This window comes from Mustela nigripes, chromosome 3 (genome assembly GCF_022355385.1).
Source record: "Mustela nigripes isolate SB6536 chromosome 3, MUSNIG.SB6536, whole genome shotgun sequence".
Taxonomy (NCBI): domain Eukaryota; kingdom Metazoa; phylum Chordata; class Mammalia; order Carnivora; family Mustelidae; genus Mustela; species Mustela nigripes.
The window spans coordinates 155,375,292-155,400,328 of record NC_081559.1 but is presented as its reverse complement, the minus strand read 5'-3'; the positions used below and the strand labels follow the sequence as shown (position 1 = coordinate 155,400,328).

The window sequence follows — 25,037 nt, the reverse complement described above, 5'->3', positions numbered from 1 at the left end:
GAAATATTATATCACTAATCCTTATAACATCACTGGGAAATAGGTAGGTGGCAAATATAAACAAGTATCAATATTATGCTAAATCATACTTAAGTATATGGTGTGAAGTCCTGAGCGATCTAATGAAAGCAATATCCTTTTGCTGCTGGTGAAGTATTTTATGTTTTTATCTCCTATGTTAAATCAGTGAGGGGTAGGGCTTGGTGACCTATTATGTTTTTCTCCATCTCTCATTTAGATAATGTTCCTTTCACATTTATATGAAAACATTTAGATATGTTTTTGAAAAATTCTAGGCCCAGAAGAGATTTTACACACATGACCTCAGCAATGCCTGTATATAAGGGAAGCAGAGATACTGAGAATTTCCCAGTGGAACTGAAATCAAAAGCTGGAACTGAATCCAGGGAGTTTCCATATCGAGGCTTTTCTGGCCCGAGTCCAAGCCATCTTTCCATCTTGCTACTTATTATGCCGTATTAGTCGTCTCCAAACTTCCATCATTTGTTTGTCACTTTCACTAATTCTGCTTTTTATCTTTAAAAAGCAACTAATTTAAAAAATCTTAAATAAGTTTTCCCTAAAAGGAAATGTTCTATTACCACTGCAAATGAAAGACCAGTAAAATGTTACTCGATATCAGATACAGTAACACTGAAAACCAACATCATGAGAGCAAACAATGCTGTTAAATTCCAGTAGACTTTGGGCCTGAGGCTGGCTTTCTTTGTGAAATGAGAGATTTAGCAAGTCCTGAAGTGGTGTGAAGGATATATTGGCACCAAATCGGGGCTGTCTTCTTGAGGTAAGTAGGAGAATTAACTGAGTTAGTAGGAGGTTATTTTTCTCTGCCTTTATAATTCAATGTTATTTAATGCCTGCATGTGTACTACTCAAAACCATTTCCCTTCACTCCCATAGTTTTGAACATTAATTCTCAAGCTGTAACCAGTGCAGGCTACTCAGTTTCACCCACGATGCCTGCTTCCTTACAACGAAATACTTCCTGCCCATGTGGGCCTTTGTGAAACTTCCACCGTCTGCTATGACTTCTCCTTTTCTCTGACCATCTGAATCTTTTCAGCCTTTGACATGGATTTTAAATTCCATATATATATTTTAAGATTTTGTCCATTTGTGAGAGAGAATGAGTGAGAGAGAGAGCATGAGTAGGGAGAGGGAGAAGCAGACTCCCCGCTGAGCAGGGAGCCCAACTCAGGACTTCATCCCAGGATGCTGGAATCATGACCTGAGCTGAAGGCTGACGCTCAACCGACTGAGCCATACAGGCGTCCTGTACTCAGTTCATATTCATCACACACCAACTCAGTGGCTGAGAATCTGCTTGTGGGAGAACTGTCTCCAGCTGGCTTGTAAGTTTCCTATGGGCAGCATGGCCTCCTAGGCTCATTCTTAGATGATGCCTTGCAAGGAGCAGGTGCTCCTATAGTAACTGTTGCTTATTTGGGACAAAATTTCCCTGAACTGGCTCCATCTGTGGTTTGAATACCCATGTGCTAACTGGGGCTGTATGTATAGTAGATTGATAGCTTTGCGGGTTCCTGTTTCACCTTGTCACTCTGTTCAGTGTCGCTACAGCTGATGTAGAAACTTTTGGCAGCCTGTAAGTGAGAACACTAAGTTCCAATTTATTTCTGCTTTGACCTGGAAGTTATGGTTTGTGCTATTTGTGACATTCTTAGGGACCTTAGGAAAGCCTGTCTAACTCAGAGAAGGTAAACTAAATTGAATGGAAACTTGGGGTTTGGATTCAATCTAGGAGTCCAATCATCTAGAATTCATAGAAAGCATTCCAGGAAGAGGCAAGAAAACCATCTTAGGCAACCGACACAGTTTTCATTACCCAGGCCACCAGATCAAACTTCTTTCTTCAGTGTGCAATATTTTTCAGGCTCTCTCTATCAATGATATGATTGTTTCTCAATTGAGAAACAATTCCCTTTGGGCTCTGTTTGCCAGGTTAATTAACTACATTTGTCTCAGTTCCTGAAAGGTAATTGTTTCTAAGATTTGGATGCAATATTCCCCAAAAGATCACCGAATTTATAAACAAGTTGGTACTGCTGAAGTTTTGATATTTCACTTGGGGACAATTGTAAGTGCCAAGATCATTATCTAAATACTGATATACTTTCCCCGTTTGAAATCTTCCCATTGTGTATGGTTACACTTCATATGACTTGTAAGATACTTGATGGTTGTAAGGACTCTCTTCAGGAATACAATCTTTTTTGCAAAGGCCTTCTTTTCGTCTGTGACACTTTTCAAAAAACAGCTGCAGTGCATTTTAAACAACACAGACGATTATCTAAAACACCCGAACTCACATAGGAACCAGAGATGTCAAATCCAACCAAGTAAATCCATAGTCCCTTCTTATTTTTGGTTAGAAGGCTTGAGATTGCATTTTCATGGCTTTTATAAAATTGTCAGTAATCGTAGGAGTATTAAGGGGTTAATCCGTTTCGTTTACTTAAATATTCCAAACCACGATGAAAACATTTTTGCACCTAAGAGGAAAGATTGTGGGTGAAAAACTGAAGATACATGATTTATCACTCCCCTCACAAATAAAATTTATTCATTGCATCCACCAGCCATCACACAGATGGTCAGAAAATTGGCTTTGTGTAGGGATGTGGATTCAGGCATGAATATTAATATGAGACAGATGTAAACGCATATTAATATGCATTTGCTTTGCATGGACTGACATTACAATATTTTCATTAAAGAAACTGCATTTGAAAAGAAAGTATAGGTCACCTTTTACAAAGCATAAAATTGTATGGTAGAATATATTTGTTGGCTCTGGGAAATTGCTGTTGATAAGAAATGAAAAAATTCATGTTGAATCTGTGGTCGGATGTTTACAATGTGGCAACAGAGACATCGGAGAGATTTTGCTCCTCTGGATTACAATTACACTCTATTCCTACACCTTCGGCCACGCGGGGGCCAGGCCGCCTCTCTAGCAACCTAGGAAGCAAAGCCCTGTTTGGAGATGATCCCGGGACAAGTTTGAATTATGAGGAGTCTGAGATAAGCTAAACTATCAAGAAAGATCCATTCACTTCCTGAGACACAAATTTTCAGTGTGCGGTTGCCATAATGGCAGTGATTCATAAAAATATGAGATTTATGCAGGCATGGGACTTCGGCGTTTTTTGTTTTTTGTTTTTTTTTTTTTTTTGGGTGCGGGACAGCGTTTATGCTCACATCAGCGCCAGCATCTGTGCTGTTAGTATCTGCTTATGGTAGCATTGTGCTTCCTTCCCAAGTGGAAGGAGAGAACGTGACATTGTAAAAAGCTATTCACGTGCTTGCTGCTTTGTACTCACAAACCATTCACAGGGTGTTTTGCCACTAAAATATTGCTTACTGGAGAGAACAGCAGCTTTCTTCTGTTGGCGAATCCCTTTAAAACTGCTGTGTTGGCTCTTCAGACAAACACGATTATATCCCAGCACACGAACATGCAAGTGAATAATTATAAATGATCTGTTATTGATTATTCAATTGATTGTTATTGATTATTCACTTCAGCGACTTCACTAATCCTTACAAAACCTCTGTGAAGCTTCTGAATCCCATTCTTCAACCTTCATGTTTCCCCCTCCCCTGCCCCCCCAGACTTCCTCATGCCTTTCTAGCTGCCTGCTGAAAAAATTCATTTAGAGATCCAGCAGCGTGTCCAGACACAGAGTTGGAATCTGCCCCCCACCCCCCACCCCAGCACTAGCTTGAATTCCTGGAGAGAGCTTGGAATCTGGTCTGGGATCAGGAAGCTTTGGGTTCAAGTCTTGATTCTGCTTGTCGTTGGCGGCATGATTCTAGGCAAATAACTTTCCTGAGCTTCGGTTTCTTACCGGTAAACAAAGGGCTACTTTGATTTGATTGTTTGTAATGTTGCTTGTGAAAACTTAAGGGAAATTGCTAGCATGTCTGGCACATAGTAATTTCTCAGTTCTATTTTCATAGTTTTCTATTTCTTTTGCTGGCCCAGCCATTTTTCGGATCTCTCTGTCTTTTTCCTCAGTGATCATCGTTCTGTTTCTTACTCATCTTCACTGTCATCATTCTGCTTTGGCCTCGCTTACCCTTCTCCTGGTGTACAAGCATTTGTAATACAATGATTTTGTAACTGGTTTTCCCATCTACTCATCAACTGTGGGACAAGGTGATTTTCCTAAAGCATAGCACTGATCAGGTGTCTTCTTTGTTTAAAGTCTTTCCGGGGTTTAGCATTACTTATCAAGTAAAACCCAAATCCTTTGTTGGCAGGCATGATCTCTTTTTGCTGAGCTTCTAATCTCCCCCTAGGCCAATCTGTCTTTTTCTTTTTAAAGAAGATTTTATTTTTAAGTAATCTCTATACCCAAAGTGGGGCTCGAACTCATGACTCCGAGATCAAGAGTCGCATGCTCCACTGACTGAGCCAGCCTAGGGCCCTCATTTTCTGTCTTCTTGTCATACTTCTCCTGGACTGCTTTTTCCAAACTTGCTCTCACTCTCTTGCGTTGGCCTTGCCTGGATTCTGTCTGGAAGAGTGTCTCTCTGTAGTACCACCTGGTGCTTCTTTCCCAGTAATATTTTCCTCTGCATTTGGTTTCAGTCCAATAAACATTTGTTATAAAGTTTATTTGGCAAATACATGAACTTGAGTTCATTCAGCCTTCAACTCTTACACATGTCCATTTTACAGATGAAGAGGCACAGAGAGTGAGTAACTCTTGGTCGCAGAGCTGGTAAGTGACAGATTTGAGACTCCAACCTAGGTGGTCGGGCCACAGGTTGTGTTATTAGCCACATGGATTCTATACCATGCTGCTTCTCAGCTTCAACATTTTTAACATTTCATCTACATTCCTACCGGTCCCTTTTCTGTTAATATACTATTGTGGTTCTGTATCAAGCTTTCCTTTTTTTTTTTTTTTTGAATAAGATATATTTGTCTAGATTATTGGTTATTGGATCATTTAGCCATGTTTGAGTCAAATATTAAACCATTTGATTGTCTGAAAGGGTTCTGGATGAACGTAGCTATTTGATAGTGGACTTCTGTCTGTCTGTCTGTCCATCTGATCTTTCTTTATCTATTCATGTATTATATTTCTTTTAGGGACTGATACAGAACATTTCCACTCTGGTTCTATAATACTATCAATTATACATGTTGTTTATATATTGAAGATTTTCAACAAGATGGGATGTCTTGCATTAAGCAGGCCAAGAACATTGCCATGCCTCCAGGCACCCAGTAGTTTCTAGGTGGAAAACAAGCCTGTTTTTCTCACTGCCTTATTTCCAGTGCCTAGCATATTGCCTGGAATATGGCTAGTAAACAAATGCTCAAAGAACCATTCTATTTCCTCATGTTGTTCTAAGTACTCTTAGTAATAAGTTATTTATATGTTAATTTATTCCTTCATGTTTGTTATGATCACCCTTGGTGTGGTTCCTAAAGTTGCAATTCAGAGTTCCACATATAGTCACTTCCAAAGAAACAAAGAAATGAATCTTTATTTCCCACTTGAGTGTGGCTGGGTGTCCTAGCTAATGGGGCCCAGGGTGATTACAGAATATATTTAATAGGTCCCTTGATCCTACTTCTCTCCACGTCTGCAGGCGTCAATTTTTTAAAGCAGGGGTGCTTAGTCAGGGGCACACATACTCTTTGGGAGATCTGTGGATGGGCTTCAGGGTCTATGAGATTGCTAAAATTGTGTACATAATTGCATATGAATTTCTGGGGGGAGGAGGTCCATAGATTTAAAAGAATAATTTATATTATTCTTCTTTGCCTTTTGAATGATAAAAATAATATGTTCATACTGTGAAAAGAATTCAAACTGTACAGAATATCAAGTAAAAAAATTCAATCAGCACAGAAATATATCAAATAAAAGGCTAGAATTTGTCTTGTCTTTGCTTTTCTCTCTTTCTGTCTTCAATCTCTTAATTTCATAAGAGGATCACACCATGATTCTATTCAATGACTGACTTGAATAATACAAAATTATATTTCCATATCAGTACATATAGACCAGCATTTCTGAAAACCTTTATTTTGATATAATTATAAATTCACAGGAGGTTGCAGAACATGTATAGAGAGGTCTGGTGTTTCAGGACCAGTGGTAATATATTGCATCACTATAGCACTGTATCAAAACCAGGAAACTGACATTGAGGTCTACAGAGTTTATTAACATTTCTCTAGGTTCACCTATCCCTGAGTGTGTGGTTCTGTGTGTTTGTGTTATGTACTGTGCATGTAACCATGACCACAATCAAGGTACGGAACTGTCCACAATCATCAAGACCCCTCCTGCTACTCCTCTGATAGCTGCATCCACCTCTCTCTCTGCTAGTCCTAATCCCTGGCAACTACTTGTCTGTTCTTTAGCTCTGTAACTTTGTTATTTCAGGAATGTTATATAAAGGAAGTCATACAATTTGTATTCTTTTGAAATTTGCCCCCCCACCCCCAGCATAAGTCCCTGGAGATTTATTCAAGTTGTTGAGTGTATCCGTGGTTCACTTCCATGTATTGCTAAGCAATAGGTGGTATGGGAGGGCGATGTCACAGCTGGTATTTCCGTGTGCCCACTGAAAACCATTTAAGTTGTTCATGGTTTTTGGCTGTTGTGAACTGCTATGGACACTAGTGTACAGATTTTTGTGTGAATAGTCATTTTTAAAAAAAGATTTTATTTATTTATTTGAGAGAGAGAGTGAGTGAGAGAGAGAGAGAGAGCAGTGGGGACAGAGGGAGAAGCAGATTCCCACTGAGCAGAAAGCCTGATGTGGGGCTCGATCCCAGGACCCTGGGATCATGACCTGATCTGAAGGCAGATGTTTAACTGACAGAGCCACCCAGGTGCCTCCACATCTTTCTTTCTTTTTTAAAAAAAATTTAAAAAATGTTTTTAAAGATTTTGTTTATTTATTTGACAGAGAGAGAGACAGAGACAGAGAGACAGAGAGAGCACAAGCAGGGGGAGCTGGAGAGAGAGCAGCAGACCCCTCTGCTGAGCAGGGAGCCTGATGAGGGTCTTGATTCCAGGACTTGGGGATCATGATCTGAGCCGAAGGCAGATGCCCAACCGACTGAGCTACCCAGCACCCCCCACCCCCATCTTTATTTCTTTGGGATAAGTCCCCAGCAGTGCAATTTCTGGGTTACATTGTAAGTGTTTGTACTATTTTGAGGTCTGTACCTTTATCACAAGTTATCAAAGTGAACTGTGATCCTAAGAAGACTGAACTTGACATAACCCAAATATGGCCTGGGACCTACTTATTTGCTCCAAATTGTCATGTGAAGAAGCTTTTCTTTTCTCATTCTTTCATTGTTACCTCATAGGCATTTCCCACAAAAACTTCAGTGTTTCTTTGAGGACATTCCGTAATGTCCCTGGTTCTAGGACTTCTCTAACTTCTTTTCTGCTATAGTCTTTTCAGTGCCCAGTATCTCTAAGAGGAGTCAGCAACAACTCTTGCTCTCAGGGATTTTGACTGCATTTATCATACTGTTCTTATTTATTTACATTGTTGAGACATCATCCACCGATTGTCTGTGTCTGCTCTGTCAATTCGGCTCTTATAGACAATTAAGTCCTTTCTGCTTACTGTTGTACTGTATTTTTCTATGTTCTCAAAATGCAGCTCATTGAAACCCTATGTTAGCTGTTGTCTTCTTTGCTGCAGGGAAAATTGAATAGGAAACGGCTCTGCCTGGGCTGTTGGCAAGAAAGGAATTTCCTTAGGTGGAGAAGGATGATGATAAAGATTGAGTAAAGCCAGGACGATGCAGGTTTATAATTTCTTTTAAGTTAAATTTTCACTGGGGCTTCCTTTCCTGGTACCTGGATGACAGGAGAAGTAAAGACAGTAAACAACCATTTACAAATGTAAACATATAAACATCCCAGAGATAATGAAGCAGACAGTTTGGGCTTGAAAGGGTAGCCTGATACTGAAAGCTCCCAGTCAGTGTCTTTTTATTTTCCTGGTAATCAACGTGTTTGATCCACCATTTTTCTGGCTTGTGAGTTCATATGGTTTCTGACTCCAGGATCCAATTTATCCCATGATAACTTATCATCAGAGCCAGAAAACTTGTGTTCTGGAAAGTACTTTCATTTTGCTGCATCTGATTTATGCCAGACCCTCATCTCAAATCTGTTAGGACTAGCCTGACAAATCCTCAAGGTCTAGGCTCTCTTTGCTTGGTCTTGGTTGTACCTGGACTAGATTGCAGTGATGATGAGCAAAGGGCAGAAGGAATTGTTATTTTCTTATTCTCTCTCTCTCTCTCTTTCTAAGCTAATGTTTAGCACGAGCTAATTAAGTGCCACACACTGTGCTATTTCTTGTGCATTACCTCTTTTGATACTTACAGCAACCTTACACACTTACTCCATGTCTGTCTTATCTGAGGCTTTCCCTCCCTCTACTACATGTCCACTGGTCTTCACAACACTGGTTGCTCAAGGCCAGTGGATATTCGATTATTCTTTTAGTGCACTGAGTCCTTCAGCAGCTTTCAGTGGAGGGAAGTGTGAAGGATCAATGGAGCTTGTTCTCAAGCCTGTTTTCCAGATGCATTTGTTGTTGAAATTATGTACATTGGTTAAGTGTTATGTAAAGAGGTAATATATAGGTGGGAAAGAAAGATATTGTTTGTATGAAAACTTAAGTTGGATGTTTAGAAATTCTTAAGGAATTCACTAAACAAGTTGCTGTTCAATTTAGTGTGGTGGAAAATCTAGAAAGATTTTGCACTTAGACTGTTTTACTGTTTTACAACAAGAACTGCATGTTCTGTTTCTTGTTAAAGAAAGTAAAACGGGAAGATATAGATACATTATGGCTGTGCTTTATGCAAGAAAGAAAAAAAAGGCTTTCACACTATTTCATAAGCTTAATGAATGTTCATTTGTATATTTTACGTTACTATAAAATATTTAAGGTATGTTTGTATCACTTTAGGACTCCCCTTTTAATGGATATTTTTGCTTATATAACTAATTCGTGGACTGAGTTATGTGGGATACACAGTCTGCAGCAATGTGATGACATTTTGCAGGTAAGGAAACTGAAGTTTACAGAGATTATGTAACTTGTCTTCTTTTTCCAGAGGATTAATGATCCCCCAGTGAATATTGCAAAACCTGGATTGGGTATGCATGTTTCATATGTTGGGAAGTTGCTTGATCCAATATCAAGATTTTTTTTAAACCTTTATGTAAAATGCATATTGGTGCCTAAAACCATTTTTGATAGTGATGATAAATTTAAAACACTGTGACATTGTAATTAAAATACTTAAGAAGGTTGAATGATAAAAAGCAGGTTCTAAACCCTATTTATAAGGGAGTTTTGAGAAGAAATATATATACCCAATTGGGGAAAATATATATGCTCTAGATTATCACTATCAAATACATGTATCTCCACATAAAATATACCGTCATTTTTACCAAGTCTTAGTGATTGTTTTTATTTCTGAGTGGTAAGAGGAGAGATCCTTTCTTTATTTTGATTTTCTGTATTTTAAAAGGTTGCCTCTAGGCATACATAATATTTTTACGATCATTGAAAATGTTTTAAAAAACCAGTCATGGTCTGATTTTTAAAATTCTGCTTCACCTTAAAAAATGTGCTGATTGTTCTTTATTATTACAGTCATTTTAATAATGGTGGCATGGAATCAGGGGACGTGAAGGGATCTTCTACAATATTTTCCCTTTGTCTGGTCTTCTGGACAAATCACTTTAAAAAACAGGCTTGCATTCTGACCTGCTTTTCTGATACCTGACAATTCGTCTCAGATGTTTCTCTCCTGGGTCTACGAATGTCTTATCAGTGCTGCGTTCTGAAGAACTGAATGCAGTATGAGCTGATTTAACAGAGCTCTGTCATCCTCCATCTCTATTATGTCTTAAATTATAAGAAGTCTCCCGTTTTGTGACCTGGAATGGCCCTGCTAGAATGAATAATTCACCATCTAGTCTTCTCCAGTCACCCTATCTATGCCTTACCTGTTTTTAATGGAAGTTTTCTAACACATGAAAAGATATAGGTAAATAATTTTTCAGATTTTGTTTCTAACACCCCTGTAGTAGATTCCTGAGCTATATAAATGTTCAAATGAAAGCTGTCTCTAATTATCCTCCTGGCTTTCTCCATGCAATTCATTTAGCTATATCTCTGTCTTTTCTTTTTGATGTAACAATTGCCGAGATGAGGATGAATTGTAGTGTTACTTGTCTGGAATCGGAGTGAAATATGCCTGGGGAATGCAATGATTTGGGTGGGGAGGCATTTCTATGTGAGAAAAATACTTTTTAAAAAAAAATCAGCATTGGTAGAAAATTGCCAGCTGGCACATGGAGATTTAGTTAAAAACAAAGCCCTAGGTTATAGTTTTCCACAGAAAACATGGTAATAATTCATAAAACTTTAACAGTTTAATCCAGAAGTCAGTGATAATGGGGGGCCTCCATGTGAAGCATAGAAAAAAAAGGTCTCTCTGAGGTTTGGTGCAATTTTCCTGCTTTTAATCTGGTGTTTGGTGTGTTTCCAATCATCCTTGCTTCACAGTTGGGAGTTTTTCCTTGGTGTTCTCATAGATTGTAGAAGGACTGATAAAGCAGCTGTTATCAGGCTGCGCGTGGGAATCTCTCTCTTACCATGATGAGGTGGGGGTGAGATACAGATGTTGTTTAATAAAGAACTTAAGAGACGGGTCAGCCTGTCCAGCCTGGATGAACATAAGGCTGTAATTGCTCAAGTGGGGACACATGTTACACCCCAAAGAGGATTCTCTTTGACAGCTCCAGCTTTTCTGGCCGAGTCCTCCGAGAGGTGAGAAGAATGATGTCTGTGGATGTATATAGATGTGTGTAAGGGGAAACAGGAGGGTGGCAGGTGGCAGATAGGAGGGTCGAGAAACGGTTTAACTTTCCCTTTGTCTCCCAAATTTAAGACACTTGTGGCATACGAATTGTCCTAAGAATTCAGTATTTGACATTTTTGATCAATTCTCAATCCACCTTCCAGTCAACAACTTGGAAACAAATGGAAAAGTATAAGAGCATGAGTCCAATGCTTTCTTCATTGTAGAGGTTTCATGAGCAGAGAACAAGAGGGAGTTCACGCAAGTGATTTCTCAGGACAGCATCCCCAAACTTCTGCTAACAGTAAACTGACCCATAGAGCCCTGATTCTACTTTTGGTCAGGTGACATAGGCTCCCCAGCCGTCCAAGTGCAGGGCTTGAAACTTTCCAGTGATTAAACACTTCTCCCACTTTGGTGGGCACACAAATCACGTATGACTGTGATAAGAGCTCTAACAGAAAGAACTGTAGAAGATAAGTTTCATATTTTTAATGCAATGTCACTTTTAATCTGTTTTTTAAATACAATATAAAAATCTTTCTACGAAAACAGAGAAAAAATTGAAAAAATAAAAGAAATAAAATATCTTTGACATGTAACCCCATTATCCAATGATAATATTGTTAAAATGTTGGTGTATGCTTTTCCATACTGTTTCTTACATTTGCGTAAATGACCCCTCCACATACATTTTGATTTTTTAAAATAATAATCCATGAATCATCACATTCATGTTGTTTAATAATCTACTTTCACTTGATAATATGGTCATTGTTTTGTGTCAGTACATTAAGCCTAGGTTATAATTTTTAATAGCCACATTGTAATCAGTTGTATGGCTTTATCAGTAGTTATTAAGCTGATTCTTTAAGATGGACATTTAGTATGTTTCCACCATTCTCTGATCATAACAAACTCTATGATAAATACCTTTGCAATCTTTTTTTTTTTTTTTACACATTTAACAAATTATGTTAGAAAATAGAATTTCTGGAAAAAAAAATTGATAGCTACAGCCAAACTGTCACCTAGAGACGTTAAACCAGTTTATGTTGTTGCCAGTAGTGTATGAGAATTCCTGTGTTTTCTCAAATACTTGCCAACATTAGGTTTTGTGGGTTTTTTTTTAAAAGATCTTATTTATCTATTTGACAGACAGAGATCACAAGCAGGCAGAGAGAGAGAGGAAGGGAAGCAGGCTCTCTGCTGAGTAGAGAACCTGACGTGGGGCATGATCCCAGGACCCTGGGATCATGACCTGAGCCGAAGGCAGAGTCTTTAACCCACTGAGCCACCCAGGCACCCCTAGGCTTTGTGTTTAAAAAAATCTGTATTAATCTATTAAATTAAAAATACTATCAGATTGTTGTCCTGATTTGCATTTATTTTCTAACTAATAGGATAGAGCATTTTTTATATGTGTGTAACCATTTGTATTCTTTTATTGTCTGCCTTTTTATAACTTTTGTTCATTTTTTATTCTATTGGGATGTTTATATTTTCCTTATTGATTTATAAATTCACTATATATTAAGCATATTAATTATTTTGTCATGAATTCTTCCCCGTAAGTCCCCAATTTGTCAACTTTTCCAAACCCTTGTTAAAAAAAAACCCTTGGTTTTTTGGGTCAAAGAGAAACTTGAATAATGGTATGTAACAAAATCTATTCATCTCTTCTCTTTATGATTTCTATCTTTGCTGTAATTCCCAGACCAAGACTATATTAATTTCACTGATATTTTCTTCTAGTACTTTTATGATTTTTTTTATGAATCTTTAGTTTATATGGAATGTTTCTTACATTCCATGTACAGCACTGGTTAGGAACTTAACCCTTTCTCCTTAAATGGGTAACTACACTCTTCATCATCACATATTGAATTTTCCATCTTTTCATTATTGTTTTGAAACACTTTATCAGATTATAAATTCTGATGCATATGGGTCTATTTCTGAATTTACTCTTCTGTTAATCTGTCTACTCTTATGCCAGCATCACTAACATAATGTAGTGAGCAACTGGAGGGCATGTCCTTTTGTCTACTTAGCCACTGTACACCACCATCTCTCCATCATGGTTGTGAATATATGCCTGGACTTGATCCAACCCTGTTACTTACTACATGTGTAAACGCAAGCAAATTACCTACCTCTTTCATGCATTGATTTTTTCTTGTATAAAATGGAGAAAACATACCTCATAGAGTTGTTGTGACAAGTGAAGTAGTCTGTGTAAAGCTCTCTGTGCAGAGCTTGGTATAGAGTATGTTCACCAATAACTTAGTTCACAATATAGACATTTAGGACATGGTCCTTCTCATGGTTTTGCTCATGACTTGTTTGGAGAGATTAAGGACAAACACGAAAAGGGAGATAATTTGATGATACACCATAAGGTGAACATGTACGTTTCCAGCCCTGTTAGGTGGCAGACTCGGGGCTGCTGTGGCAGGAATGGGGATGTGGATAGGGCAGCTGGCTGTTCAAGACATATATCAGGGTGGCAGTGACTTGATTTTGTCATTGTTGTCCAGGAATTGGTTCTCAGCTCTGTCGTCCAGTTGATCTGGAGTTAGCTCAGATCTGGAGTCACACCAGGCCAATATATGGTTTCAGATGATCAGATGGGAGAAGATGCCCATGTCTAATGAAACAGAGCTCACTTTCAGATCATGTGCCCTGTCCAGAAGGCATGGATATCTGCATTTTGCTGGCTGTTTTTATAAACATGGTACAATCCTTCTCCTCATTTTTTGGTCTACCAATCATTATTAAGTTCAAGTTTCCCAGATCAGAGGGGTGGTGCCTCCTGCAGGAGCCCAGATGCATTTGCAACTTATCTGGTGCCTTCTTGTTCATGGAGTCTGGGTCCCTTAAATTGTTCATGAATGTGGATTTCCAGTTTGGAAGACTTGCCTTTGATACCGTGTATGACACTAAAGTGACTTATATTAACTTGTTATACTCCTTTTCTATTCCTTTACCTGGCAGCTCTTCCTTATGCCAGTCTCTCAAAGCTGGGTACATTATTTCTGCACCCCCAAATAGAATAACTCTTCTAGAACAGGAATAGTTACTTCTACTGCAATGTCTGTCTCCTGTTCACTATTGGATAAATACAAAGTCACATTCTTTACCCAGCTTTCCTTGACTACACACACACCTCTCTTCTGTTGCTACAGCTCTTCTTTATACTTGTTATCCAATACAGTTGATGAAGTTATAACCTTTGTTCCCTACATTCTAGCCTTTGAAATGTTGGGCTTGGTGGATTCCTTAGTCCATGCAACAACGCATTTACACACCAACTCTTAGGACCGCTGAATTGCTAATCCCTTGTATGCAGTTTCTCTTTCAATGGTTGGTTGTTTCCTGACCTTGCCTCCGAATTCAGAGGGTGTAGATTCTTGATTATGGCCCCCAAGTGAGTGGTGACTTCTTTAATGCTACTAAAAGGAAGCTTGTGCTTTCATCCTAGTTCCATTTTCCTTGGGTGACACCAGATAAGGGAGTTACAGTTTTCACATCTAATGTTATCTATCTATAATATAATAGCGGGTTTTATTCTTCCAAACTGCTGTTGAAAGACACAACCACTACTGAGCCATTACCTATATATATTTTTATCACCCACTATTCATTATAATGCCTTTGTGTTCTGTCAGCGTTATCAGAGGCAACCAGTATTTATTAGGTATTCACTGGATGTGTGACATTGTGGGAGGTGCTGCCAAGGGCACTTGTTTAGAATGAAGCATTATGTGGGAGGAGGGTGACAATTTTTCTTTAGAGCTAGTGCACCATTCTACCTTTCACTGTAGTTTTGGCCACCAGGTTGGTCAAATTATTCATTTTGTCTTTTGGTCCCTGTTAGGATTTCCTAGAAATTTGAGTATGTTTGTCATGTCTTTCAGGTGGGCTCACTGCAATATGGCCTTTGTGTGAATAAAATAAGAAAACATAATCCCTTCCATGATATATAAAATGTGTGTGTGTGTGTGTATTTATGTATGAAGTGGCATAAGAACTTCTGCTTTTATTTCAGTATGTATGCTGTGGAGCTGGGTTAATTTAATAGAAGACTTAACAAATATTTCTAGACCCATTTACCCAAATAAACTTAGCTGACCTTATTTCACATCATATCCTGGAGTTTCTGGTGAGGACTTAATGTTCCTTTCTGTGAGTAGTTTCTGACTTCTTGGCATCTGATCAGTAAAGAGTCTGTGTTCCCAGTTTTCTTAGTCTTTAGATTCATCAACCATCTTGAGCCTCACAGTGTATGTGTAGCTGCAATAATCACCTTGTTGGGATAGTGGGTCTGAGGTATCTGTCCATTTTGGCATACACAGTATGCCCTTTGATCCTGCTGTCTCTTGGTCTCTGGGGTGTCTGCCATTATATCATAGAGTCCTGCCAGATACTGACAGGTGGCAAATCCACCATGATCTTTTTCAAGTTTCAGATGCTTCTTTTATTATGAGAATGATGATGGATTGAGTTATAACTCGTGTCTTGTTCTCTACCCAAAGTGTCTTGGCAGAGCTAGAATCACTACTGTTGTCTCACTGGTCAAACTAGGTAGAGAGTTGCATGATCCTTTTTTGGACACCAAGAGTGACTTATTTTATCAAACACAGAAGCAAGCTAACTCATTAAACAAAACATTTCAGTGCAGTGGATCTCACTTTGTATATATGATAGCCACTATTATTAATAAAAGTATTGATAAAGAATTTTAATGCATGCAGTATCGTTATTTTACATAATAGCCAGATATCTATTAGGCTTTAATTTGCATGATGTTGTATGTTTTTCATGTGTGTCCTTTTATTGATCATAGGCAAAGTAGATAGCATTGCCTTGTGGGGAGTCATCATGGAATATTGGAGAACCAGACAAACCTGGGGTTGGATTCCACCCCAGCTATTCTAATCACTCAGTAATAAATGCAAGGAATTTACATGCAGGCAAACAACTTGAAGGTTGTATCATTTGGGTTCCAATCAGGAAGCTGCAACCATATGAGTTATGGTTTAATTAGAGAATTTAATACTAAGAATTATTTACTTAGTGTTAGAGAAATTAAAAGTTTAAAAACAAACACCTAGGTATCATAGTGGTGATGCAGGATCCCCCCAACCCCTCAGTTGGGGAAGCAAAAGGAAGAAGATGGAATTATTAAAACTTAGATAGTTGGGGGGCAAGGGAAAAAATGAACTATTGGGACTTCATCAAGATAAAAAGCTTTTACACAGCAAAGGAAACTGTCAACAAAACCAAAAGACAACCAACAGAATGGGAGAAGATATTTGCAAATGACTTATCAGTCCAGTTCAGGAACGTTCAAGGTGGTATGGGCATTGACTGCAAATGACATATTGGATAAAGGGCTAGTATCCAAAATCTATAAAGAACTTATCAAACTCAACCTCCCCAAAACAAATAATCCAATCAAGAAATGGGCAGAAGACATGAGCAGACATTTCTGCAAAGAAGACATCCAAATGGCCAACAGACACAAGACATGTGCTCAACATCACTCGACATCAGGGAAATACAGATCAAAACCGCAGTGAGATAGATATCACCTCACACCAGTCAGAATGGTTAAAAATAATGTCAGGAAACAACAGATGTTGGTGAGGATGTGGAGAAAGCAGAACCCTCCTACACTGTTGCTGGGAATGCAAGCTGGTGCAGCCACTCTGGAAAACAGTATGGAGGTTCCTCCAAAAGTGGAAAATACAGCTATCCTACAACCCAGCAGTTGCACTACTGGGTTATCCTTATCCTAAGGATACAAATGTAGTGATCCCAAGGGGCACAGGCTCCTGAATGTTTATAGCAGCAATGTCCACAATAGCCAAACTATGGAAAGAATCTAGAGGTCCATCAACAGATGAATGGATAAAGAAGATAAGGTATATATATACAATGGAATACAATGCAGCCATCAAAAAAAATGAAATATTGCCGTTTGCAGCGACATGGATAGAACTAGAGGCTACTATGCTGAGTGAAATAAGTCAATCAGAGAAAGACAATTATCATATGATCTCTCTGATATGAGGAACTTGAGAGGCAGGGCAGCGGGTTGTTGGGGGTAGGGAGGGAAAAAAATGAAATAAGATGGGACCGGGGAGGGAGGCAAACGATCAAAGACTCTTAATCTCATGAAACAAACTGCAGGTTACTGAAGGGAAGAAGGGTGGGAAGGATGGGGTGGCTGGGTGATGGACATCGGAGAGGCATGTGCTATGGTGAGTGCTGTGATTGTGTAAGCCTGATGACTACCAGACCTGTACCCCTGAAACAAATAATACATTATATGTTAATAAAAAAATAAAAAACCAAAAAAACCCCAAAAAACAAAACTAGAGGTACCATTCCCCCAAACAAACAAATAAACAAACAAAAGTAGAGGTAACACACACACACATACAGACAGACAGACAGACACACACACACACACCCCAAAACCTTAGAAGACTGGGCCTGGTAGGGCCGGGATGCACATCTCTGAGGAGGGTACGCTGGCTGGGCTCGTGTCACCGAAGGGCTGCTTCGAGGAGTGTTAGAAAACCTGTACGCTTTTCCTCCCTGTTGCTACTGGACTGAAAACTGCCACCGTGAGCAGAAGTGAGCTCCTGCTGCCAGAGCTAGGAAGTGTTGTTGCTGGAATGTAGCAGCAGAAACAGGGAATAAACCAGGAAGGCGCGAATCATGCTTCCTCCCGCAGTCTTGCGGTCTCCCTGACGCCCCCTAGTGACAGAGCTTAACAGGGAGCAGCGGGCTCTGCGGTCTGCAGAGTTCCAGAGCAGAGCAGAGAAGACATGAGAAGCAGAGCAGAGAGAAGTGTGAGACGGAGAAACCATAGTTTCATAACCAGCGCAGGCATGAGGTTGCCTACCCAATGGGCTGTCATTGAAATTTATGGAATTTATGGAATTATGGAAACTCTCTGATGAGAGTTCATAGGAAGGGCTAAAACTCCTCAGTTCTGTTCTTTTCTTTTTTTAAAATAAGATTTTATTTATTTATTTGTCGGAGAGAGAGAGAGGGAGAACACAAGCAGGCAGAACAGCAGGAAGAGGCAGAGAGAGAAGCAGGCTCCCTGCTGAGCAAGGACCCCGATGCGGGACTTGATCCCAAGACACTGGGATCATGATCTGAGCCGAAGGCAGCAGCTTAACCAGCTGAGACACCCAGGTGTCCCCCCACCCCTTAGTTCTTTTCAATTCTTATTACTTTACAAAGTCTTGCGCTAGCCTAGTTCTTAAAGATTCTCGGTTACACTTTGATACTGATTCCTTTGTTTTGACCCCAGTCCCACCATAGTAGCATTTTATGTGTAGATCCGCAGCATTGGCTGTGGAATTCCTTGGTTATTAGCTGTGGCCTCTGGGCAAGTTAATTTAAGTTCCCCTGGCCAAAAATTTGCATTACATGAGATAAACATGAACAATGCTTAATTCAAAGCCTGGCAAATAAGTAGCTAAACATGTTAGCTACCATTATTGTCATCCTCATCATCACTGTCATTATTTAACGTGTATGGAGAAGGAGGAACCAAACAGCTTCCGCTTAAGATACAACTGGGTGGCTCAGTGGGTTAAGCCGCTGCCTTCGGCTCAGGTCATGATCTCAGGGTCCTGGGATCGAGTCCCACATTGGGCTCTCTGCTCAGCAGGGGTCTGCTTCCTTCCCGTCCCCTCTCTCTGCCTGCCTCTCTGCCTACTGTGATCTCTCTCTGTCAAATAAATAAATAAAATCTTTAAAAAAAAAAATTTCTTAAGATACAACATCAGAGAATCCAGCCTGCTCCAAAATCACTACTGATTACCTTTATCTCTGAAACCTAACCATTCCAATGAAAAAGAAACACCGTTTCCCTTGTTAGCCATCTAGCTCATTTTTGCTTCTCCCCCAAATTTCCGTTTTTCTAATCTTTGATCTGATATGCTAAAAGAAGCCAGTCTTACCAATTCTGCTTTGTATTAGGGGATATTGAGACCCGAGATTCTTTTGAGACTTTCCCTGAGTCATGCATGTATTTGTAAAGAGGCCTGGAAGGGATTCAAAAATCCATCATGCCACTATCAGGGAGTCTCGAATTCTGAAGCATTCCTGGCTCCCACTTGCTCAGGGATATGGAGACTGTCACTAGAAATTCAGAATGAGTGTTCTGCATGGTAATGTGGTACATCACTGCTAGGTCCTGAGGCAAGCTGAGGACATCCTGAATTTTATGCATTATGCATGAGAGGGTGTAAGAAATAAAGGATCAATCATCTTCTCCCTCAGATAACATTGATCATTTGCTACACATTATTTGGCTGGGCTCTGTGCAGATTTATTTTCTCCAATGAGAACGAGAAGCAGATTGCCTGTTTTCTTAATGAGCAATGACATCAATCTAGCCAAATCTATCTAATGTACTGGATGACTCTCTCTCTCTCTCTCTTCCTCTCTCTCTGCCCCCCTCTCTGCCATAGTTAGAAGAAATGGGGACAGCTTCTGAAGACCGTGCCAGCTCCTGTGAGGGTGGTGACAGAGTGGGAAAATCGGGTCTAATTCAGGGTGATGAAGAGTCTCTTTCTCTCCCTTTACTTTTCTCTCTCTTTAATTTATGGCAGTGTTTTCACTCTTCATTTTTCCAGATGGCATATTCGGAGGGGCTGATCTGCAGAAAAGGCCAAGTGAAAAGTCACCCAATAATGAGAAAGGAGAAAGATGGCATGTGAAATGCATGACTCCGTAGTGATGCTAGGGCTCTGAGCAGGCTGGAATGGCACAGTCACCAGGAAAAGTAACAAATCCCAATCAGAGGATGTTATTATAGGCACTCTCGCCAACACAAATGACTCTCAATGACATTGGAGTCAACACGTGGCACCCATGAGCAACTGGAGTGGAAACTTCTATTGAGATGGTATTCCCCTCATCATGCTGGCCAATGTGCAGTAAATCGGCAGGTGTCGGAGATAATGCTGTGATTGAAGGTTTGAGAAGAGAGTAGGATGTCCTGCCGAGCACGTTCCCTCCTTCAGTGTCCACTGTGGGAGGCGGGGGCTTTGGGACATTTGGTATTTGGTGGAATAGATTACAGATGGCAGATGAGGGCTGGCCTGGAGTCCTGGCAGGAATGGTTCCACTAGAGGCCATTTGCAGGGAATCACCATGCCTGTGGGAGAGCAGATATCACAGGGCCCTGGCCTGGCAGAGGGATCCCAACAGAGGAGGAAAATGTGTTCCTAGGTGGAGAAAGCAGAGGGATAGGGCAACTTCCAGGAGATCCTGCCAAAAAATAGGTTCAGGCCCCAGAAGGAAGAGAAGGCTCTGGTGAGAACAAGACAAGACACACATCCCAGGCAAACGCCAGAGTGGTGGGACACAGGGCTTCCCACCTCAGAAATTTCCTGCTTACACTGTCGTGTAACCACTTCCACTGTCTCAAAGTCACAGAGAAAGAAATGGGTTTGAAAGTGTTGGAAGCCAATTAATCATGAGCCACGATAGCACAGGGAATTAGTGATGATATCGTGAAACTAAGTCCTGCTTCTGTTTTTTATTCCTGCAGAAATGGGAATATGGGGGAATTTTTGCCCAACTAAAATTTAAGAATGAAGAAGCCTGGGGGAGGGGTATTGCATAGTGCCCTGCCTCTACCACATCGGGCTTGCTGCCCACTCGGAAGGTGAGGACGTGGCTTATTGGAACCACAGCTCAGGAACAGAGCCGGGAGACCCTGTTAAACAAGCGGGCCTTCAGTGGAGGGGGAGGAGAGGCAGGGAGAGCGTCGGAGGCGCCACTGAAGTAATAGGTCACTCTGTGCCAGACGGTGCTAGAACTATAAAGATTTTCCCATTAAATGAGTGTTCTTAGAATTTTTTCTTTTCTATTATTTCTTTCCTCCCTCCCTCTGGCCCTCCCTTCCCCCTTTATTTATTTATTTATTTATAATTTTTTTTAACAATTTTTTTTTTTTAAGATTTTATTTATTTATCAGAGAGAGGTTGAGCGAGCACAGGCAGACAGAATGGCAGGCAGAGGCAGAGGCAGAAGCAGGCTCCCTGCTGAGCAAGGAGCCCGATGTGGGACTCGATCCCAGGACCCTGGGATCATGACCTGAGCCGAAGGCAGCTGCTTAACCAACTGAGCCACCCAGGCGTCCCTCCCCCCTTTTTTTAATTTTAAAAGATTTTACTTATTTATTTGATAGAGAGGTAGAGAGCACACGTAGGCAGAGCGGCAGGCAGTGGGAGAAGGAGAAGCAGGCTCTCCACGGAGCAGGGAGCCCGATGCGGGACTCCATCCCAGGACCCTAGGATCATGATCTGAGCCAAAGGCAGCCGCGTAACCAACTGAGCCGCCCAGGTCCCCCATTCCCTTTTCTTTTTTTTTTAACAGATGGAGGAAGCCCATTAAGGAGAAGCAAAGGAACTCACCCAAATTAGTGTCAGGTAGAGAGTGGATCTCTTATGTGTTGTGTGAGTTCAGAGTCTGGCTAAGCCCTGTGTCACACAGCATCTCAGTCACCTGCCCTGGGATGTAAAGTCTGAGTCAGCCTTGCTCAGAGGCTGCCCTGAGCCAAACCATCCCCTTTCCCATTCAAGAGCTAGAGATAGTCCTTTTATGCATTCCCCCTGAGATCAGCTTACTGTTTGGGGGAGTTCAGCCACAAGCCAGTGTTGGCGGCACTAACTTGCAATCGGCTCCTGAAGGGTCCTTTTATTTTGTACTCAGATGTAGATCTTACATTGTAGATCTTGCTTAAAGTCATCTTTCCATATTTAGCCTCTTGCTCTGGCCTGTCAAGATCTTTTTAAATCCTTACTAACAGCAGATTCTTCTTCTTCTTTTTTTCCTTTTTAAAATACAATACAACATGAAACGAAAACCACAACTCTCTTAAAAGCCCTCCTGTTTCCGAAAGCTTTGACACATTCAGCAAAGATCTATTCCTTGGTGTCTGTCTGTGCTATGTTTATTTTCTGCTTTGCCGATTCGTGGAGGCTAACTGTACCCAAATGTGCCTTTAGACGGCAAACTCTTCAGGGCAAGGGCTCTGCTCTTTGTTTTGGCACGTGCTACCTATTACAGAGCTCAGTGTGCACCTGGGGCTCCAGATAAATAATAACAATCCTGGAGTATTTCTCACTTGGAGAGCTGCACAGGTCTTTCCAGGCTGCGTGTTAGCTTTCTTTAAAGAATATCCGAGTGACCGATTTTACCTTGACATTGGGTGCCCATCTCTCCACACCTGTTCCACCTGCTGCCTGGCTGGTGTCTCCCGCTTTATTGTTTGCTGTTTCTGCACTGCCCTTAGGAGCCATTCCTGAGAAGTAGCACTTTGGCTCGCAGATCATGCATGCGTTTATGAATGTTTTGGTTCTGACTCCCACCAGGCAGCATTCTCCCCCCTTTCGCTCCCCACCCTGTCAGTGCTGAAGTGTGAATCCCGGATGCTTTCCAGTGGACAGAAGCCAGAGCAGGAGGAGGTAAAGAGGTAGGAGGGGACAGGTATTTGTTTTTTGGCAGTTTTTTTTTTTTTAAACTTTTTTTTTTTTTTTTAAAGATTTTATTTATTTATCTGACAGAGGGAGACCGAGCAGGCAGAGTGGCAGGCAAAGAGAGAGAGAGGAGGAAGCAGGCTCCCCACCAAGCAGAGAGCCTGATGTGGGACTCGATCCCAGGACCCTGAGATCATGACCTGAGCCAAAGGCAGAGGCTTAACCCACTGAGCCACCCAGGCGCCCCTGTTTTTTGGCAGTTTTAAAAACAACTAGCCCAAGCCGGAGTTTCGTAGTTTTTAGCAAAATAGTCCTTGTTTTTGTTTTTGTTTTTCCCCTCTCTCTTTCTCATGAGAAGCTGGAATGGGGGGTTTAGGGAGAGGATTATAGCTTTTTTATTTTTTGTAAATGTATTTATTTTGTTAGCTTTGAAAAGAATAGTTTAAATTTGGTTAATGCACATGCTATCATTTTCCAAAATCTAGAGCGAGAGAAATCCTGGATGGTTCCAGTGGGTTTGGAAGCAAAGTTGCCTGCTCTGGCTGCAGCCAGATTCGATTACTGTAATTCTTTCAAGTGGCACTTTTGCTAAAAATTAAAGTGGGTCTTTTGGAGGGACCAGGATTCAGCTGAGAGGAAGATGTCTTACAGCCCTGAATCAACCACTTCATCTCAGATTTAGAATAAAAAAAAAAAAAGATCATCTTCTAATCCCCCCACTTTTAAGTTGCCATCGCATAAGGAGGGCTTGCTGTTTAACAGAGCGACACCTCAACTCTTGAGTTACCTGGCTCCGTCTCACACCTTCGGGCTCTTCTTGGCAAACCAGACTCCATCATTAGATGGTTCTTAGATTCTCTATCACATGGTCCTTTTGAACATCATGCTTACATCTCCTTCCCTCAAAACTTGTCTGTCTAGGAAACTACTATTATTCTGTAGTGTGTGATTCATGTAGCTGATATTAAGTGTATGGTCATACATTGCTGTTCCAAATGGTAGCTTTTTTTCTTGCCTTTATTCAGTTACTTATTTGTTTTGACGGCGAATGTTTTATTTAATCATTTTTATTTGCAACGGAAGCTCTGGAAACTCAAAGTTAACATCTTTGCCCATGAGCTTCTTCTTGACTAACTTTAATTTCTGCCTCTGAGTCTTCAGTACCCGCCCCCCCGCCCCCGCCCTTCAAATGAAAGGTATCTGGTGCACTAGCTTCTTGGTCAAGATCTCTGAAATGGACATAGTCTAGTTCAGCATTCAACTGTATCAAGCCCATTTTTCCCATGCAAAGTTTCTTCCTCTGTTTTTCTTCTGATCTAACTTTTAAGTTACCCCGAGGTGATGGGGAGTTAGTCTCGTGATGTTGAAGGCAGAGAGGAGTCATATGCATTTTCTGCTCTGCTGATGTGCCTGTCCTCCCTTCTCCTGCTATGTCTAACACCTGAAGGAATCACACAGAGAAGCAACTGTCCCTCTCTCCCCCTTCTGGTGGCTGCATTCCCTTCCTCTTCCTTCTCCCGTTGGGGGTCCCTTCTCAGATAGGCTCTTAGAGCCACTCATTGGCTTGTCTTCACGGGCCTATGAGACACCTGTCATTCTCCATGCTTGGTTTGTGACTGATGGTGGTGGTGGGCTGCCACACTCTTATTTCCTTCAGGTTTCACTGGGGCTGGACTGCAAAGACTGCCACTCTCCAACTGTACCTAGGAAAAGTATTAACGCCCCCGACCCAAGATATCCTAAACGTTACAGGACAATGTCCTGGTACCCCTCCAGCTCCAAGTTTGGCCAGAGCTGAAAAAGAGTAAAAAATTTTTCACTGCTCATTTTTTCCATCTTTTCATCTTAGTTGGATTCCTTCATCTGCCCTCTTTTCATGTGCTCAACTGCTTACCGCGTGGCAGTAGGCAGTGGTGTTAGGCCTGGAGAGAGAGGTTGGGGACCAGCTCCCCTGCTTTGGCTATATGTACTGGTATCTTCTTTCTTACTCCTGAAGTCGTTTATCTCAAAGTCAAGACTTGGGCATATCTTTTTACTGCTTCCTACATGTAATATGTCAACTCTGTTTATTTTCAGATTTAGAATAAAAAAAATGAACTTTTCATTTTCTCCCTCGGGTTGATGTTGCATTGATAATGGGAACAACTGCTTCCCCATGGCAAATGGTATAATTCAGTGTAGCTAGGTCTGGGTGCAGATGTTGCCATGAATATTTTATATTTCTTCCTGCTTCATATGTGTGTAAATATGTGTGTACATTTGTGTGTGCATTTTGGCAACTAACATAATCAAAGTTGATATTCACAAGAAGAACAAATTTCTTAAGTAGAAAAAAATGTATTATTAATGGTGCCAAACATACAACTACTTAGTAATGTCAACTCTGATGTCACCTCAAGAGCCATACATAAGAAAGGGTCAGCATCACATTTTTGTTTCTAGAAGAAAATACACATGACTATATCAAAGCAGAACCATCCTGATTAGTTGTACGCGAGTATTTGATTATATTTTGTTGTTTTACAGAATCTGGAAGCAAGACAGCAATCTTCCTGTAGTACTGGGCTGAGTGGCGCTGGAGCTGGGAT

General features: G+C 40.7%; 1 long non-coding RNA gene across 1 annotated transcript; it reads left to right on the top strand.

Annotated features, from left to right (window-relative positions):
- Positions 1–1,170: 1,170 nt before the first annotated feature.
- Positions 1,171–25,037, top strand: LOC132013198 (uncharacterized). Its single transcript, XR_009402914.1, has 3 exons — positions 1,171–1,373; positions 9,019–9,115; positions 24,976–25,037. It is a non-coding gene; the product is annotated as an uncharacterized LOC132013198 (long non-coding RNA).